The sequence below is a fragment of the Mustela nivalis genome (assembly GCF_964662115.1).
Source record: "Mustela nivalis genome assembly, chromosome: 1".
Classification (NCBI taxonomy): domain Eukaryota; kingdom Metazoa; phylum Chordata; class Mammalia; order Carnivora; family Mustelidae; genus Mustela; species Mustela nivalis.
Window position 1 is genome coordinate 131,969,388 of NC_139020.1, and position 22,034 is coordinate 131,991,421.

Genomic DNA, 22,034 nt, shown 5'->3' on the forward strand with positions numbered 1-22,034 from the left:
TAAAATAGCACAAATTTTTGTACTTTTGTAAAGCCTCTTGTTATATGTATAACATTACGGGCAGTGCAATACCCTGGGGGAAAAAATTGTGTATCTGTGAAAGGCGCATGTGGGAACTCTGCACTTTCTACTCAATCTCTCTGTAAACCTAACACTGCTCAAAAAAAAAGTTTAATTTTTAAAATCTGTACCTTTGCTCGTTCACTACAGTTATGAACAACTTTAAAAGTTTACAATAACAAAAATGTTTTTTTCATTTGTCAAAATTCTTCCAATAAGTTACTAAGAGAATATTAAAGGTCACATTTATGAACTGACTTTGTCAAAGTGAATATCCAAGATATTTAATATTAAAAATTCATAGGGAATTTTTGAAGGGATTATTCAGATACAATCTACAATCCTCAATGGCTTGTGGTTAGTTTTGTGGATTTGGGGAGGGATTTTGTTTGCTTTTGCCCAAAAGCTACAAAGTGTTTTCTGAAATAATATTTGTGATAATTATTAAAAGCACTTAGGAACAAAATTCAGCAATATAGCTAACAAAAACATCCAGAAATTATGTATCATTTTAAGTACTTTCCTTTCAGTACCAATTAATATCTCTCCAGTCTTAAAGCAGATTTTTGTTTGCAATATAGATCCAGAATCTACCATGACACAGTGCATATTTCCTTATAGTTAACCTATTACATTACTACATACAGTATTAAACAATCATATCCTTTATCAGATGGGATTAGGTCATATCCTTCCCAAGCCAAAAAATATTAAGTTATAATAATATAATGATTTAAACAAGAGGGGAAAAAAAAGATAGAATTCTCCCCATGTAAATGTCCAGAAATAGACAATCAAAAGTTGATGTGGCAGCTCCAAATATTGAGGACCTAAGTTCCTTCCACCTTTCTGCTCTACTACATACTGTTTCTACTCTAAGTTGCCTCACACTCCAAGAGGACTATGGGCACCCTTGCTAATACATGCACATTGCAGGCAGCAGAAAAAAGAAAGGGGGAGGAAAAGGCCCACCCTGCTCCCTTCTAACTCTCCCGTGTAATTTCAGCCTACAGTTTATAAATCAGAGCTTTGTCCTTTGTCCACACCTAACAATTTGGGAGGATAGGAAATGTAGTCTCCAACACTGGTAATAATGCCCAGCTATAATACTGGGGTTCTTCTTAGGAAGACAGGTAAAATCAATTCTGTAGGGCAAATTGTAAGATACAGACTGCAGCGGAGGTTATAACTCTTTGAAGAAAAAAGGAGATGCACTCAAAATTTCTCAGAAGGGTGGTTCACTGAAAATTATTGGTACATGTACATACATGTGTGTATGTGTCAAAGAAAACCTAAATGTTTATGTAAATGTTTAAGTAAATTTAGGGATAATATCAGAATAGAATGCTATATTGTCACTGAATATCACACTCTGCAATTTTACTGATATGGAGAAGTGTTCATAATATATTAAATGATATTTGATATTATATGAACACATACATATATGTATACACAGTATATATTTATACATATACATAGGCACATCATTTATCTATATCCAGAGAGAGACAGAGATCATATACCATTCAAGAGAATGGAACTAATCTACATGATAATGCATACATATATATTTATACATAACATAGGCACATCATTTATCTATATCCAGAGAAAGACACAGATCATATACAATTCAAAAGAATGGAACTAATCTACATGATCATAGTGGTTTAGGCTTTGGGAACTATAACTGTCATTTTCCCCATTTTCTAATTTTTCTACAATGAACACATACTATACTTATGATTTCTTTCTTAAGATTTTATTTATTTATTTGAGATAGAGTGAGAGAGAGAGAATGAGCACAACAGGAGGGCAGAGGGAGAGGGAGAAGAAGGCTCCCCACTGATATGGGAGCCTGACACAGGACTCAATCCCAGGGCCCTGGGACCCAGACATAAGTTGAAGGCAAATGCTTAACCAACTGAGTCACTCAGGTGCCCCACTTATGATTGCTTTTCATGAAGATTTTGGCCTACATGAGGAAAAGCACCTTATAAAAGTAATTAAATTCAAGCTTCAATTTACATTTTTACTTAGAATTGACTCATAATTAAAAAAAAAAAAAGTGGAGGTAAATCTATAATTGAGCTGTATCTCTCCCAACTGGGGCAAAACCTGTAAGTTTCCCTTTAGTTGGTAGTAAGAAGCTAACTTCTCTGTGCCCAACTTGTTTTCAACTTTACTAACATTCACATATCACATTTGTCAGCTTTATACAAGTCACTCCTAGCCAGATGCTACATCCATCATTCCTAACAATTCACCCTGACATATTGATTACTTTGTTCATATCACTCTGTAGAACTAATCATTCGTACTTCATGCTTCTACAAATCCTTCTACTTTCTGTATTTCTCAATTTTTTTCTACTCTATTGCACATTTTTCTGGTTACTTATGTAATGGATACCTCTAACAGAAATTACATCTTTCTTATATCTTTACAACTATCTTGCATTGTCTTGAATTTTCCGGAGCTATTTACTGGATATACACACCACTGTTACATTGTTATCATATTGTACTGTATTCTTACATTGTTAGAGACTTGCTGTCTCTAAGTCTCCTAATTTGGAACACCTCTAAGTTCTTCACATTTTCTAGAGTGATCCAATTTCCTAAGCCCTACTGCTATCATATAAAAAACAAACAAACAAAAAACAGAAAAACAGGAAAAAAGGCAAACAACTGGTATACCTAAAACTACTAATATGTGTACTGAATGGACCAAAACAGCAAACAAATTAAAAAGATACACGGTCCGTGCACTCTAAAACTTGGTCAAATAAGAAACAAACACACATGTACACATCACATACACACACACACACACACACACACACACAGCAGGAGGAAAGGAGAGAGAGAAAGAAATTCTCAAACAAATGTAAAAAGGGGCGAGTATACAATCAGGACAATATGTACGTACTACCAAGTATCCAAAAGTAAAAGCCACAGGCATGGATAATCAAGGAAGGCTATTCAATTGAGACCAAATCAAGAGAGGGCTAGGGCAGTGGTTTTCAACTACGGGAGACATCACCCCCTACAAATGACCATTGACAATGTCTGGAAACACTTTTGTTTATCACAAAGGGAAGTCACTAGTTAATCTAACGGGCAGAAGCCAGGGATGCTGCTACCATCTTACAGTGCACAGGAGAGCCCCCATAGAAATGAATTATTCAGCCCAAAATGTCAACAGTGCTAGAAGAAGCAGTTGGAGTCAAAAGAAGAGATAGCATTTAAGCAGAATGGAATGACGTGAGTAAAAGAATAACTACAATATACGATGTCTTTAATAAACCATAATATGGCTAGTGAAAGAACAGGAGAAAAAGAGATTAGAAAACATACATGGGCATAGACTGTGATGGGGGCCTACACAATAAGTCTGACAGACCAAAGAGATAATGAAAAAAGAGATAACGAAAAATGCCTATTATAATAACAAAAATATAAGAAAGATAAGGCACAAAATAGCAACATACATGATAAGAAACAAAATTATAGATAGATGGAGGAACACAGATTTCCAGCAGTATGGCAGACTAGATACCTTGATACTATTAGATGTTACTTTTGAAAGTTAGTAGAAAAATCTATTTCAATGAACTGCTTAGCTAGCAAGAAAGTACAGTATTCATATAAGCCATAAACAAAAGAATAAGCAAAACCAGAATCTACCTTTTATCTTGACAGTATGCATTCCACTGCACAAAATGTAGCTTACATTTTGATGCCTACACACTCAGGAGACACTCTAAAAGTCTATCAAAAGGAAACACCTCTATAAAGCTCTTATGCCAAAGGGCTACATCCTCAGATTAAGAGCACCACAAAGATCTCCCTCCTGTTACCCCTTGCAGTCAGACCCACCCCAAAATTCTCTTTTGACACAGTAAGGACAAAGTGTAACCCTCAAAAAGGTTCTCAGACTACACACTATATGTATAAGCCAATAAATCTCATATGACAATGTCATTTAAAGTACTCTTAAACTGTTAATATACCCCAAGCTCTGGGGGAAACATGGGTAAATTATTGGTGAAAGAAAATAACTTCAATCCAGACCTCTAAGAATACTGCAGCTTTCAAAAAACTCTACTCAAATTAAAAAAAAAGTCACAAAACATACAAAGATACTAGATACAATGAATGAGTCAACACAAACAAAAGAACAAAAGACAGCAGGATTAGACTACAAATTTCAACTATTAAACAGATTATACAATAAAGATATTCCAAATACCACAAGGGCTTAATATATACATACAAGTTAAATAAATGCTCCAAAAATCAAAAACATAGTTTTAATTCAGGGTAAAAGTTAAATAATATAAGTAGAAAAAGAATTAGACATTTAAAAGCTACCTAAAATTCAGTTTAGAGAGATACAGAAAAAAAAAATGTAAAAGCAGCTAAAAATACAAAGAATAGAGTAAGGTCTAACAAAATAATACTGAAACTATCTGTGAAGAGCCATTTTTTAAATTGTCAATCCATGGCAGAAAAAAACTGTAAAATTCAATAAAAGTGAATTTAAAAAAAAAAATCTGTGCTTGGATGTCACAGGAATATCAACTTGTTATTAAAAGTTTCTAAAACCATACACTTCAAATTTCTGTGCATAATTCATAGACCAACGAAATCAGTTTGTAGACCAACAATGACCTGAAGATCACACTTTAAGTAGCAATGCTCTAAAACACAAGTAGATCAAGATTAGAAAAAGAATTAGAATTAGAAGATTAGAAAAAGAATTAGAAAAGAATTAAAAGAGAAAACAGGCTATAGGCAACATTCAAATAAATAATGGTTGAAAATCTCCCAGTTTAATTGAAGACACAGTTGGACAATCTAAGATGTAAGAAAAAAAGATAATAAAGATACAGCTAAACACATATCTATTAAATCACTCTCAGCGCAGAGGCTTTAACCACCACAATTCCCCCAACACAAATCCTAACTAGCATTTTCTACCATTATTTTTAAAAACAAACAACTTGGGCTAGATGTATGCTAAATAAACAAAACCAAACCAAAACAAAACAAAACTCAGTAAAGAAGGTTGCTAGAGAACAAGTTTTAAGAGCTAATGATTTCCTCTCCCAGTGGAAACATTCTGTCCATACTTCCACTAAAGACCAAACTCTGTCCATACTGACACTGACACAAAATTGTGCTTATTAGAGTTATTTTTTTATAATGTATAACGTTTATGAAACAAGAAGAAATATATTTTTATATTAGCACAGGCTAAAAATACCTTCAATTATACTGAAAATGGGAACAAACCAGAGAGGAAGATAAACCATGAGAGACTGTGGACTCCAAGAAACTGAGGACTCCAGAAGTGAGGAGGGTGAGGGGTAGCCGGGTGATGGGTATTAAGGGAGGGCACAGGTTGTGATGAGAACTGGGTGTTACACAACTACTGAATCCTTGAACACTGCATCAAAAACTTACTATGTACTATATGCTGGCTAACTGAACATAATAAAAAAAAAATTACACTGAAATGAACAGGATTCCAATTCCCATTTACTGTCCTTTTCAATGTTAGGTGAGCTACATAAAACTGCACCATACTTTACCTATCAAATCCTCTAAGCAGAACAGATTCTTTTATTTCTAAATGCTGTTCATTTAAAAGACCCCGCCCAGACACCTGGCAGAAATCAAATATAAATTCAAACCTACCTGAAAAACAGAAATTAAGGCATCACACCACCTGATGAAGAATCATAACTAATACCTCTGTAAATGTTTGGTCATTTTTCAAACATATGACACATATCTAATTGAAGTATCACAATAACCTGATGGGACCTCAGTTTTATATAACAGATATAATAATGGCTAAAAGCTTAAAAAGTGAAAGAACATGTTGAACAGCATCAAAAAATATACAAGAAAAGATATGTAAATTAAATGTAACAATATAAACAGAAAAAGATATCCAAAATCTAATCAACAGTTGCTACTTAGCATCATTCCCCATCACATGCAACTAAAAGGACAATCACTAGGCATACATAACAAATAAATGAAATGAAATGATGTATTAACCTATTTGATTCAGTGCCACTAAATTCAAACAATTCCGCAAGATTTTTAAAAATTTAATTGCTTATTGAACCTTAATATGATTCATATGGTATTACATCTCAGGATATAGAAAAATAATTTCAAAAGAAAGTAAAACTGGGCTAAGCAGTTAAAACATCCATCTGGTAAGTGAGTGAAGGATGAGAAAGGCAGAAAGCCTTTTGAAAGCTCAGGGGCTAGGTCCTTAAAGAAGAGAAAGTTTTCTCCAAATTATTCCATAGACGTATTGATTCAAAGTTAATGCCTGAGCACATAAAGACACAAAACACCTTAACTTTGTGGTTTAGAATAAAGATGGATTTAAGCTGGAAATTCAGGCTGAAGTTTTTTGGTTTTGGTGTTTGGGTTTTTTAATGCATTGTTTCAACCAGACTCAGGGGTCAGGATCTGAGAATATTTGGCCTTATAATTAAATTTTTTTTTAAGATTTATTTATTTGAGGGAGAGCACAACACTGGCAATCCCACAAGTGGAAAGTGGGGCAGAGGAAGAGAATCTTCAAGCTTATTCCAACCTCAGGGTGGAGTCTGTCAGGGCTCAATCTCACAGCCCATGAGATCATGACCTGAGCCTAAACCAAAAGTCAGATGCTTAACTGACTGAGCCACCCAGGCACACCCTTATAATTTAAAATTTTGATAAACCACACCAAGTTTAATCACCAGTCATTCCAATACAAAGAAAAATGAAATATCCCTCAGTGCCTTTTTGAGTTTTTATTCAAATTTATAATCAAATTTGTGCGTATTCTCAGCTGCTTCAAGTCTTCTCTGTGGAAAGGCAGGCTTTAAAAAATTAGATATACATATACACATACACACACATACAAACACTACAAACACACACACACCCATATGCAGAAAATGTTCCCAAATTATAAGCTTTTCATTGGTACTTCCTGATCCTTACTTAAAACATGGAAGTGAACAGGTAAATAAGTTTTTAAGATAATACTAAAAATAACAGTCTTTTAAAATATTTAAGTAAAAGCAAATCAAATTCTACAGCAGCCATAAAAAGCCACAAAGCCAAAATTCATCATAATAAACATTTGTAAATGGCTTAAAATTGGGCGAAAATAAAGGTTAGTACTTTGCACCCCTTGAGCTTACTAGAGGGATATTCAATAACTAAAATTACAGATACCTACATCCTAAGTCAGAGAATCAAAAGTTTTCCCACAAAAACAGCCCCAGTAAGTGACCGAACAGGCAATAAACTCATATATATGGGATATTGGGAACAGAACCCAAAATAGCTAATGGCAATCATTAATTTTTTTTCAGCAGTGGTTATTATTTTAAAATAACTGTGCTAATTCTCTCCCATTCCATATTATCTCCCTAAAATTCAACTCGAAAAGAATGCACAATGTTTGTAGTACTTCCTCACAGAGCCAGCACTAAAAAGGGTACAGTTAAAGGTCTCACCGTTTTGCTCAAACCAGAACCTCATGACTTTATTGGAGGAGTACAGATATTTACACATGAAGGAAAATTAATTCTAATAAATTCCTAAGTTTAATCAGCTATTCTTTTCCATAAACACTTCATCCACCAAAGAATTAACTCTACCTTTACATATACAGCATTAATAAGCTGTTCTGTTACAAGTTTTTAACCAACTCATTTCTTGAATAAAACCTTTAAAATTACATATTGTATTATAGAGAAATAATTAGTAACCATGTTATAGATGACTCCTTTTCAGCAATTAAGGAATAACTCTAGTATTAAATTGCAAATATTAGCAAGAAAATCAAATGGGAGATAGTTCGTGCCTTGTTCTCACCTAATTATGAAAATTATCTAAAAAGGTTATAGGATTTATTTTAAATTCTATATAGTTAGAAGTCATAACTATTCATAATTATACATTTGAGCATAAATTATCTTAAATTAAATATTCTGAATTTAAATTATCTTTATGAATTTTATAATTAAGCCATTCTTATCATTTGTATTAAATCCTTTAACAAAAAAATTATAGCTAATCTAAAATTTTAAGAACTGTATCTTTTAAAATAAAGTCATTAATTTTCAGTCACCTTTTGATTGGATTGCCATTTACATGTAAGGAAATATGGGTTATTATTTTTGCATTTAAGTTCTAAGAAAAGTACATAAAAATCATTAACTAAAGGTTATTTTAAGTTTTTAAATTTAAATTAGTGAGTTTTCTAAACTTTGGGATAATTTTTAGTAAATGCTTTTTGTTTAAAAATTATAAACTTTCATATAATTATAAATGCAATTTTAATCTAAATTATTTAATTTGACATAATTTAAATTCAAAGGTATCATGAGTAGTTATTATAACTTTTAATTACATTGTATTTGAGACACAATATCACTTTAAGGAAAAAAATTATAGGTCATGCACTCTCTCCACTTCATTTTGCTACGAATATATTTTATCACATATAAAAATTGATCTTTATGTTCCAAAATATATATATTGGACATTATATCCATCTTCTTTCTTTAATAACATTTATGAAAATTTTCAGTTATTCAGAAAATGTGAGTTCAGATTTTAAAGTACATTTTTTGGGTAAAGCTCCTAGAATCACGTAGATAAATTTAATTTACTGAATATTTACTGAAAAGATTAAACCATTATAATCAAATACTTTTACAATAAAAAGAAATCAGTGCAACAAAATGTCCAAATAGGAGAAATAGTTCATGTTTCTCCTGAAAGCCCAATTATTTCTATATATTCTAATACACAAAAATAAACAGTTGTTGGGAGTTCTTTTTGATGGCTTTTACTTTTGTGAAGCACAAACTTACTGGTTAATGGCAGTTAATATAGCTTCTCCACAACTATACACATAAATAAAATAAACAACGAATAAAATAAATAAAATAAACAACGAATACCTTAAAATAACAACAACGAATAAAATAAAATAAATTAAATAAACAAATACCTTAAAATAGTTATACTTCTCTCCATAAGAAACCAAGTTAACTTCTTGAGCAGAAAGAACTGAAAAAAGAAAAAGCATGCTATACTAAGTGCCATGAAACCCAAATGTAGATAAAGGTGTAAATGGAATTCATTAGGTAAGTTTTTTTTTTTTTTTTGAGAAATTTTGGAACTATAAAAATAAATAAATAAATAATATTACAAATATCTACATTTCCCCAACCAGAACTTATAACAAATGGCACTCACTTTGTGAATTCAAAGTCCATAAATATGAACCTTTTTTTCACTTTATATTTATAAAAGACTTAAGTAGAGATAAAGTCCACTATTCATCATTCCTAGTGCCATTTTCTTCTTTTCACCTCATTATTAGTAACCACTGTCATGAAACTGGCATGTACTTTTACATTTTCTACATTTTTATTTATATATTGCAGTAAGAGTCATGTTTTGTGTATTTTTTCAATTTCCATAAGTGGTATATAAAAAACACTTGCTTTTTTCATTCAACATTATCTTTGTGATCTACTAATATAGATATACTTCATTCCTTTTTTTAAAAAGACTGTATTTATTTGGGAGAGAGAGAAAACAAGTTGGGGGGAGGGGCAGTGGGAGAGAAAGAAGCAGACTCCCCGCTGAGCTGGGAGTCAGCCAAGGAGCTCGATCCCAGGACCCAAAGATCACCACCTGGACCAAAGGCAGACACTTAACCAACTGAGCCACCCAGGAGCCTCTACTTCATTCCTTTCAACAGTATGTGATTCAGTACTTCCAATTACTTTATAATAGGAATACTATTATGAATGATACCCTAAAATGAAGCTTCCTATTATGAAGTACTGTATCACATATGCAGACCACATCTTATTTATCCAATTGTCCACTAATGGACACTTAGAGTGTTTCTAATTTTGTAGTATTACAATGCTTTAAGGAACATCCTTCAGCAAACCTCTATGTTCACAATATAAAAACATGTGAACTTTATTCTCTAAAGCAAGGTTTATCAACCTCAACACTACAGGCATCTTGGATTGAATAATCCTCTGTTGTGGGAGTCTGCCTTGTCAACTGTAGGACATTTTAGCATCATCCTCGATCTCTACCCACTAGATGCCTCCACAGATGTGACAACCAAAAAGGTCTACAGGCATTACCAAAAGTCCCTTGAGAGGTAACAATGCCCTGGTTGAGAACACTGTTCTAAGGCATACATGAAAGTATATACATGTATATTTTCTACTTTACTGAATACTGCACAACTATTCTCCGAACAGCTTTATCAATTTATATTACCATCAACATATAATACTTCTGATTTCCAAATATCCTTGCCAGAACTTGATAACATACCAATTTAAATATTTCCCGCAAAATCATTAACTTTCCAAAAGAGACTGCCACTGCAACTCAAGAAAAAAGGTACATATGTGCTACTTCCAAGAAATTATAAAAACCCTAACTGTAAATGGGTACATTATACCCTTCTCATGTTACTTTGCCTTTTTTTTTGCTAAGTGAATTTTTCTTGACATTGATTAGTATTAGTATTCTGAATTAACTCTAACTTCATAAAACTTATTTTTTCTAGAAGCTTCAAAACTATGATCTTTGGTCCACATTTTGTAAAACTTTAAATATCCTAAAGAGTTTTAAATAGCATACTTGGGGCACCTGGGTGGCTCAGTGGGTTATAGCCTCTGCCTTCACCTCAGGTCATGATCCCAGGATCCTGGGATCGAGCACCACATCGGGCTCTCTGCTCAGTGGGGAGCCTGCTTCTCCCTCTCTCTCTGCCTGCCTCTCTGCCTACTTGTGATCTCTGTCAAATAAATGAATAAGATCTTTAAATAGCATACTTTAAGTGTTTCAACTGATGCCCCCACCTGTAGAAGTTTCCTCCTCTAACACTTATAAATTGGTCACATCTACATATAAAAGTAGGCTAGAGATAACAACTGGACATCCATGATGGAAATATCTTCTACCAAACTTCCTATATATAAAGGAATCTACTCAGCAAACTGATTTTAAAACTGGTAATCAGACTGAATCAAGATAGTGGATTCAACTCACACTGTAGCCTCCCTATTTCATACCAAATCTACAGAAATTAGATCTAAAATACATGATCCCTGATTTCCAAATTCCTGTAAAGATCAACTGCAATTCCCCCTCATAAGTTCTATGAAATGATTTTTGTTGTTGTTTTTTTTTAAAGATTTTATTTATTTATTTGACAGACAGAGATCACAAGTAGGCAGAGAGGCAGGCAGAGAGAGAGAGAGGGAAGCAGGCTCCCTGCTGAGCAGAGAGCCCGATGCGGGCCTCGATCCCAGGACCCTGAGATCATGACCTGAGCCGAAGGCAGCAGCTTAACCCACTGAGCCACCCAGGCGCCCGATTTTTGTTGTTTTTTGATATAAATTCTACTCTGGGCTAAGCAGTCTTGTATGAATTTCTGTTACTGGCACCAAAAGAACCTTGTCTAAGACAGTGGCACAATGAAATGTTGATTTTACTGACAATGATTCCAGTGCTGACCAGACTAAAAAAACCAGAAGGTAGACCAGAAACTAAGAGGAATACCAGAAATACAGAAAACAAAATCTTAACTGAAGTACAAACAACAACAACAAAAAAAAAACTACCACATTTGCTGCAAAATACAGGAGTTTCTCTGAAAATCCCAAATACAAAAAAGCTATGTTATTTGAAGCTAGCGGAAGTCTGAAGGCTATCAGCAGCACAAAGAGTAAGAATATCAGGCAGGCCACCTCCACCGCCACGCCTTAAGGTGAAGCAGCCAGTAAGAGAGGTACCTGTGTGTCTCCCCCTAACCTCCTGCCCCAAATAGGAGTGTGGACCCCTGGTAAAAAAAATAGTTTGTAGAAGACTGGTACCCCACCTAAAGAAAATGTACCTCAACATTCTAGTACCCCAGGTTTCTGAGGAAATGTGTAAAAATGATCAATAAACGCTTTAGGAAGATGAATCCTGTATCAGTAAGAAGAATGAACTAAGGGGTGCTTGGGTTGCTCAGTTGGTTGGGTGTCCGACTTTTGTTTTTGGCTTGGGATATCATCTCAGGGTCATGGGATCTGCCCTCTTGATGGACTCTTCACTCAGCAGGGAGTCTGCTTAGATTCGCTCTCCCTCTGCCTCTTCCCTCTGGCATTCCTGCAAGCTCACTCACGTGCTCTCTCTCCAATAATTATTCTTTAAAAAAAAAAAAAAAAGAAGAAGAAGAATGAACTAAAAAGAGGGAAGAATACAGATAGGAAAGCCAGTCAGGAAACAGTACAGGCATGTAAGGACTTGAAATTCAGGGACTCTAAATAGAAAACATAGATTCACCTAGGCGTATTGATAGGAATGGAAAGAACCTGTTGAATAACCTCATGTTACAAGAGAGGAAAAGATAAAGACTGCTTCATTTATTTTAGGAAAATGCTCATTATAAATTTTGCTTATTACAATATCTGTAGCATGTAAATACTTGTAAGTTAAGTCAATAAATTAATCTGAGGATAAAGAAGTCAAGAGTAACCCTTAAGACTTGGAGGCTGAGAAGATGGTATGAGGCAAATAAAGAGCAAAGTGTGGAGAGAACACTTGATTTCTTTTTAAAGACTTCTTTAATTGAGAAAAAGCATGAGAATGTGTATGAGCAAGGCATACGGACAGAGGGAAAGGGAGGGGGAGAGAGTCCCAAGCAGACTCTGCACTAAGCACAGAACCCAAGGCAGGGCTAGATCTCACGACTCTGAGATCACAACCTGAGCTGAAACCAAGGGTCTATCACTCAACTTAGTGAGCCATGCAGGCACCCCAAGAACACTTGATTTTAAAAGACTGTGATTATTTCAGTTTTAGAAATGCTGAGTTTGTTTCTATGATGGTTATTTTTGTAAAATATATATATATTATTTTTTATACCAAACATATTTATAAGTTTTTAGCTTTGTTTAAGGAGGTATTCAATATGTGTAGAGAATAAATATGATATCTATAAATAAATATGATCAACTCATCTCTTTCCTAAAAAGTACAATATGAACATTATATTTAAGTTCCTGGTGTTTTCATCCCCAATTATAACCTGCCCCACATCCCATATAGGAAATTACTAGCCTAATTTTTCCCTTGATCATACTTTCACATTTCCTTAACATTTTACCCTGTTTTTGTATAATTAAACACTTTGTTTAGTTTTTAACTTGTTTTGAACTTCCCCCATTAAAATAAGAATCACACTACAAGGCATAGCTTATTTTATTGTGCTTCACTTTATTGCACTTCACAGATACTGCCCCCCCTTTTTTTTTAAACAAAATGAAGGTTTGTACCAACCCTGCATCAAGCAAGTTTATCAGCTCCATTTTCTCAACAGCTGCTCACCTTGTGTCTGTCTCATACTTTAGTAATTCTTGCAATATTTCAAACTTCTTTCATTATATTTTATGAAGATCTGTGATCAATGATTATGACGCACTGAAAGCTCAGAAAATGGTTGACATTTTCTAACAATAAAAATTTTTTTAGCAATAAAGTATTTTTTAATTAAGGTATGTACATTGTTTTTAGGCATGCTATTGCACACTAAATAGACTATAATATAGTATAAACTTAACTTTTTTATTGTATTATGTTAGTCACCATACAGTACATCATTTGTTTTTGATGTAGTATTCCAAGATTCATTGTTTATGTACCACACCCAGTGCTCCATGCAATTCGTGCCCTCCTTAATACCCACCACCAGGCTTACCCATTACACCACACCTTTCCCTCTAAAACTGTTTCTCAGAATCCACAGTCTCTCATGGTTCATCTCCCCCTCCGATTCCCTTTTCCCTTTCCTTCTCCTAATGTCCTCCATGTTATCCCTTATGTTCCACAAGAAAGTTAAACCATATATTTGACGTTCTCTGCCTGACTTATTTTACTCAGCATAATCTCCTCCAGTCCCATACATGTTGATGCAAAAGTTGGGTATTCATCCTTTCTGATGGCTGAGTAATATTCCATTGTGTTTATGGACTACATATTCTTTATCCATTAATCTGTTGAAGGGCATCTGGGCTCTTTCCAGAGTTTGGCTATTGTGGACATTGCTGCTATGAACATTGGAGTACAAGTGGCCTTTCTTTTCACTACATCTGTATCTTTGGGGTAAATACCCAGCAGTGTAAGTGACAGTCATAGCGTAGCTCTATTTTTAATTTTTTGAGGAATCTCCACTATTTTCCAAAGTGGCTGCACCAACTTGCATTGCCACCAACAGTATAAACTTTTATTATATGCACTGAGAAACCAAAAATATTCATCTGACTTGTTTTCTTGCAATATTTACTTATTAAAGAGATCTGTAACCAAACAAGAAGTATTTCCAAGGTAAGCCTGGGTATGTGTTTTTTTCGGAGAAGACACACTAGTTTTCACTAAATATTGTATGTTTCTAAGATGAACAGTGTGAGTATATGTGGTTATAGGTCATTAATTTGTACTACTCTATAACACTTCAATATATGACTGTATGAACATGTTAATGTACTCACAACTTCATCCTTTCTCCTATGCTGTATATTTCAGTATTTCTAAGTTTACACTACTACAAATAATGCATCTAACAAATCATTCTTGAGCACATATCCTGGTACACACATACAAGAATATGACTTACAAACTAGAAGGGAAATTGTGTCACAGGTTACATATATGTTCAATTTTACAGATAATACTAAATTATTTTCATTCTATTATTTTCAAAGAAAAGTTGTTTAAATTAGAAAGCCTGTACACCAAAGAATATAAACAATATAAAACAGATGCCTAATTAAATTTAAATCACAGGTAAGCACTCAAATCCACATTAAAAATAATCATCACCATTGTATTACTGCCCAGCATTACAAGTTAAAATTATATCAACATCTCACAGGAAATGGTCTCCTCACTCCCTTCTGTTTACTCAGTGGATATTTTCATCTCAACATGCCACTCTCTTAGACAAAGTTTTCTGGGTGGCAATAACAAAAACATATACAAAGGTACTTAGCCCAAAATGAGAACTTACATTAAAAAAAATAATAAAGGTATTTCACAGAACTGACAAGTAGAAATTAGAGTGGGAGTTGGAAATCAGGTACTACAAAGCTGCCAAGAATTAAATCTATTCTAACCTCTGGAACTAAACTGCCTCTAAAAGGTGACAGTCAGTATTTCTCTGAAAGTGGGCTTCATTTTGCTCTCTACACACCAGTCCCCTCCACTGTTTCTCTATGACCATAGGCTAACCATGGTTGTCCATGCCTCAGTAATACACATTTGTCTAGAAGAAGAACCCAACAGAATCTAACTTGGATCTTTCCTTTCCAACAATTCTAAATTGCTGAAAAACTGCTTATCCCAAGTTAGCACAGGGGTCTACCCAACAGCTATATGTACTAGGAATACGATGGTCCTACTTTATAAACACTACAAAGCTTTAGAGGCCTACCCTTGAAGCTGAAGCATCAATTCTCAGACAAGGCCCTATGAGGGATAGATGTAACAGAAAACATCTACAATGACCAAGGGAAAATAATGACAGGTAAAATGGTTTATAACTAGGAGAAACCTAACCATAATTTCACACAACTGACACCTACAATCAGCATTCAAAAGTCAAACATGTACATACCCAGTGGTCATTCTAATAGCAGATACCAGTAGTTTACTCTCTTGTTTTTTCTCCACCTGCCCCTTAAGTAGAGTTTGGAGTTATGACACCAAAAGTACAAGTAACAAAAGGAAAAATAAGTATCACTAAATATCACTAAAAATTTAAAACTTTTGTGCTTCAGTGTACAGCTCAACACTTCAACAAAGTGAAAAGACAACCCACAGAATAAAAGAAAATGTTTCTAAGTCATTTACCTAATAAGTTATTTGTATTCAAAAATATATAAAGAATCTCAAAATTCAGGGTGCCTAGGTGGCTCAGTGGGTTAAAGCCTCTGCCTTCAGCTCAGGTCATGATCCCAGGTTCCTGGGATCGAGCCCCACATCAGGCTCTCTGCTCAGCAGGGAGCCTGCTTCCTCCTCTTTCTCTCTCTCTGCCTGTTTTTTCTGCCTACTTGTGATCTTTGTCTGTCAAATAAATAAATATAATCTTAAAAAAAAGAATCTCAAAATTCAATAACAGAAAGACAACCCAATTAAAAACTGGACAAAAGATGTAAATAAACAAGTGTCCAGAGAATATATATAAATGCCAAAAAAACACCTAAAAAGATGCACATCGTTAGTCATCAGAAAATTACAAATTAAAACCACAATGAAAAACAAAGTCAGCAAAATGACAAGGTAGGGAACTTCAAGTACTCCCACCTGACAGAAATGTCAAAAAACAAGCACTATCAGAACCAAGTTGTTAAAACTAGGGAAAACAGATTAAGATTTACAACCAAGCAAGTGACAAATAAAGAAAAAGACAATTTTAAAACCTGGCACAGCAGCAACTTTAATCTATGTTCCTAGTATGGAACCCTGTTCCCAGAGACAGCAGAACAGATTTTATTCACAAATTCATGTGAATATCTATTCTCACCTGTCTGGGTACTACCTGAAGGACTGATGCAAGATGCTCATCTCTGTTTCACCTAACTCAGAGCTCAAGCCGAAGAGCCAGTAGTCATTTGAAAACATAGCAAGCAGAACTGACAACTTTAAAAGGCCTGGAACAGGGGCGCCTGGGTGGCTCAGTGGTTAAGCCGCTGCCTTCGGCTCAGGTCATGATCTCAGGGTCCTGGGATCGAGTCCCGCATCGGGCTCTCTGCTCAGCAGGGAGCCTGCTTCCTCCTTTCTCTCTCTCTCTCTCTCTGCCTGCCTCTCTTTCTACTTGTCATTTCTCTCTGTCAAATAAATAAATAAATAAAATCTTTTAAAAATAAATAAATAAATAAATAAATAAATAAATAAATAAAAGGCCTGGAACAAAAGATTACTATATAAACATAGAATAAATTACCTAAAGCACAGGAGCAAACGCTGCGGAGTATTTCTTTGACAAATTAAGAGTATAGATGAAACTGTGAAGACAACACATACACCGACAACAATATGCATGCTGAGAAACGACCTGAGATCACGATTCCAGAGTCCTAGGAGGGGCTCAGCCACATCAGGCTGCTGCTCAGCAAGGAGTCTGCTTCTCCCTCTGCCCCTCCCTCCCACTTGTGCTCACTTGCCCTGTCCTAAATAAATAAATAAATAAATAAGTGGAAGGGAAGATAATGGAAGGGAAGGAAAGACCTGAGAGATCTCTAAGCTTGGAATGACCACTGGGCTCAGTGCAAATCTGCCTAAGTGAAGGACTGCCCTGACAGTCAATCTACAAACCCCAGGAAAGGTATTCTTCCATTTGTTTAGAACTATTTGGTTTTTGTTTTAGTTTCTGGCACTCAAATCAGTCTGTCAAAACTTGGATGAACACAAACTAAATCGAGAGAATTATCTGACCACACATGACAAGGAATAAAGTCTTTGCAAAAAAAAAAAAGACTTGAAAAAAAAAAACACTCAACAAAATGGACTACTGGAGACTTTAACAAACAAAAGACATAAAACCTTGAGGAAAATGGAGACTACTGATTTACAGAGTTATAACATTATGATATCCATATACCCAGTTATCAACAACAACAACAACAAAATTACAAGGCATAGGAAGAAACAGGAAAGAATGACCCATCCAATAGAAAATTGATAAGACTATCCTTGAGGAAATCCAGACATCATACTTACTAGACAAAGGCTTTAAAACAGTCTAAAATATGTTCAAAAAGATTTAAAAAAATAAGAAAAAACAACAAAAACAATTCATAGAATCAATGTATAAGCAAAATTAGAGTATCGATAAAGAGAGAAATTATAAAAAAGAACCAAAGAGAAATGCTGAAATTGAAAGCATAATGACAATGGGAAAAAATAAAATAAAATCACTAGACTGACTCAAGAGCAATTTCAGGAAGCAGAAAACTCAATGAATCTGAATTTAGGGTATTTGTAATTGCTGAATCTGAGAAGGAGAGAACAGAATGAAGAAAAGACAGAACCTAAGAGACCTTCTGAGACATCAAGCTGACCAACACAGACAATATGAGAGTCCCAAAGGGAGGAAAAGGAAAGGAACAGACTGTTTAAAGAGGTGAAAAATCTTCCCAAATAAGATGAAATTGATGAATCTACAAATCTAAGAAGGTTGAATGCTAGGCAGAATAAATTCAGAGACCCATTCTAATAAAACTAATGAAGCCCAAAGACAGAATCATGAAAGCATCCCAATAAAAGTGATTCATCAAGTACAGGGAGGCCTCAATAAGGTTAACAGCTGATTTCTCATCAGAAAACAAGGAGGACAGAAGGCAGTAAGATAACAAATTTGTACTATAAGAAGAAACCTTGAGATGGTTCATTTTATGTGTCAACCTGACTGAACCACAGAGTGGCCAGACATTTGATCAAACATTATTTAAGATATGTCTGTGTAGGTGTTTCTGGCTGAAGTTAATATCTGAACTGGTAGACTGAGTAAAGCAGATTGCCCTTCACAAGGTAGGTAGGCCTCAACCAGATAATCAAAGACCAAAAAGACTGAGTAAAAATGAACTCCCCTGATTAACTGCATTGAGCTGGATCTATAGTCCTTTCCTTCCTTTGGAGTTGAACTGAAACATTGGTTCTGCTTAGATCTGGAGCCTACCAACTTTCAGACCAAAACAACCCATCAGCAATCCTGGTTCTCAGGCCTTCGGACTCTGACTAGAAGACCACCACTGGCTTTCTTGGGTCTCCATCTTACGACTGCAAATTGTGGGATCTCTCAGCCTTCAAAATCACCTGAGCCAATTCCTTATAACAAATGTTTAAGTAAATGCATGCATGCACACACGTGATGGGTGTGCAGACACACACACACACATACACACATATCCTATTGATTCTCTTTTTTCTGGAAAACCCAGCCTAATACAACTGTCAACCAAGAATTTTGTATATGGCAAAACCATCCTTCAAATATGAGACAGAAATTAAGATATTCCCAGATAGGGGCACTTCAGTGGCTCAGTCAGTTAAGCATCTAACTCCTGATATCAGCTCAGGTCCCAATCTCAGGGTCATAAGTTCAAGCCCCACTCTGGGCTCCACGCTGGGTGTGGAGCCCACTTAAAAAAAAAAAAAAAAAAAAGCAAAAAAAAAAAAAGTTAACATAGTTCATTACCACTAGACCCATATAATGGGTCCCAAATAATGCTAAAGGGATGCTTTAGTCTAAATGAAAAGCACTACAAAATAACTCATTGCCATATGAATAAAGACTTCCAAAGAAGGTAAACACATGGGCAAATAAAAGGCCACTATTATTGTACTTTTTACTGGTAGCCTCATTTTTTATTTCCTACAAGATTTAAAAGAAAAATACATTTTTTAAAAGTATTAATCTGTGGTACTGGCATACAATGTATAAAGACATAACCAGAGACAAAAACAAAAAGGGTGAGAGGACAAAGGTGTCATAGGCACAGAGATTTGTATGCATTACAGTTAAGCTGGTACCAATTTGACCTAGACTGTGATAAATTCAGAACATTAGTAGTCATCTTCATGTTAACCACAAAGAAATATCTAAAAATATACACAAAAGGAAATGAGGGAATCAAAATGATTCACTACAAAAATCAATTAAACGCACAAAAAAGGACAGTAATGGAGAGGCAAAAAAGGAGTAAGATATACAGGAAACACATAACAAAATGGCAGAGGCAAGTGCTTCTTTTCTGTAATTATTGTAAAAGTAAACAAAAAAGTGTCCAGTGGAACTGAAGAATAAACAGTTCCACATAAATAGTTGGAGAGTTCAATCCTCTACTTCTCATAACAGATAAAACATCTGGCAAGAAGATCAATAAGAAAATAGAGGACATAAACAACACTATAAACCAACTAGACCTAATTGGCTATATATAGAACACTCTACAGAATAGTAGAATATATTCATCCCATGTGCATATGGAACATTCTCCAGGAAAGACCATATGTTACACCATAAAACAAGTCTCAATAATTTCAAAACACTGAAATTACACAAATTATCTTTTTTCTGACACAATGTAATAAAACTAAACTACAGAAGGAAATTTCACAAATACATGGAAACTAATACAGTCCAAAACAACCAATTGGTAAAGGAGAAATCAGAAATTAGAGATGAATGAAAACAAACACAACATATCAAAACTTACAGGAAACAGTAAGATCATGCTCAGATGGGTGTTACAATTGTAAATGCCTACATTAAGAAGAAGAAAGAGCTCAAACCAGTAACCTAACTTGAGGACTGAGAAAAGGAAAAGCAAACTAAATACAAAGCTTTCAGAAGGAAGGAAATAATAAAGATCAGACGTAAAATAAAGAAACACAAAAAAGAGTCAACACCAGAAGCTGTTCTTTGAGATCAATGAAACTGACAAATCTTTAGCTATAAAAGAAAAGACACAAATAACAAAAATCACAGATGAGAGTAGAAACATTACTATAGACCTTAGAGAAGTAAAAAGGATCATATGAAAATAATGTGAACAATTTTATGCCAACATATTAGATAACCCAGAGAAATGGATAAATGTCTAGAAACACACAAATTACATAAACTGACTCAAGAAGAAAAAGAAAAACCTCAAATAACCTAAGCCACTAGACCTACCTCAAAGACCTACCAATAAAGAAGTCCAGGACCAGATGGCTTCACCAGTGAATTATATCAAATATTTAAGGAATTAATACCAATTCTTTTCAAACTCTTAAAAATAATGAAAGAAAAGGGAAAACTTCCCAACTCATTCTAAGCACCAAGCATTACCCTGATACCAAAGAGAAACTAAGGCTTCACATGAAAAAAAAACTACAGATTATACTCTGAATATGTCAGAAAATGTCCAACCAGGAGCACCTGGGTGGCTCAGTGGATTAAGCCTCTGCCTCCAGCTCAGGTCATGATCTCAGGGTCCTGGGATCAAGACCACATTGGGCTCTCCACTCAGCCTGCTTCCCCCCCTACCCCACCCCCACTCTCTCTGCCTGCCTCTCTGCCTACTTGTGATCTCTGTCTGCCAAATAAATAAATAAGATCTTAAAAAAAAAATGTCCAACTAAGATCTAACAAGCCAAATCCAACAGAATATTAAAAGGACTTACATCAAGACCAAGTGGAATTTATCCCAGGAATTCAAGGATGAGTCAACACAACAAAATTAGTCATTGTGATACACATTAATAGAATGTGGGGGGGGGGGGGCACATGATCATAACAACTGAGGCAGAAAATGCACTTAATATTCAAACCACCCTTTTATTAAAAAAAACACTTAGAAAACCAGGAATTAAGAAAACCCCCCTCAACAGGATAAAAGGCACTTATGAAAACTCCAAGGGTAACATCATACTTATGATGAAAGACTGAAATCTGTACTTCTAAGATCATGAAAAAACTTGGATGCCCATATTTACTACTGCAATTCAACAATCTACTGGAAATTCTAGCCAGAACAGTTAGACAATGAAATTTTAAAAAGTCAAAGGCATCCAAATTCGGAGAGAAGAAGTAAAACTATCTCTATTCACAAGTGAAATGATCCTATATATAAAACAGAATTCCAAAAGAATCCACAAGAAACCAGAAGACCAAATAAACAATTTCTGCAAAGTTGCAGGGTACAATTTCAACACACAAAATCAGTTGTGTATCTGCAATGAACGACCCAAAAAAGAAAATTTAGAAAGTTATTCCATCTATAATAGCATCAAAAAGAATGAAACAACCAGAAATAAATTTACCCAAGGAAATGAAAGACTTATACACTAAAAATTACAGAA

The 22,034-nt window shown here is 34.6% G+C and overlaps 1 protein-coding gene across 15 annotated transcripts in view; it reads right to left on the reverse strand.

Annotated features, from left to right (window-relative positions):
• Positions 1-22,034, reverse strand: part of TBC1D5 (TBC1 domain family member 5) — a 546,098-nt gene that overhangs the window by 495,989 nt on the left and 28,075 nt on the right. For 10 of the 15 annotated variants that reach the window (XM_082684966.1, XM_082684977.1, XM_082684963.1 and 7 more), the window contains exon 2: positions 9,112-9,170. The exons of the other annotated variants lie outside the window; for them this stretch is intronic. The gene's annotated coding sequence lies outside the window, so the exon portion shown is untranslated. The remainder of the gene's footprint in view (positions 1-9,111; positions 9,171-22,034) is intronic. 15 annotated transcript variants of the gene reach the window in all.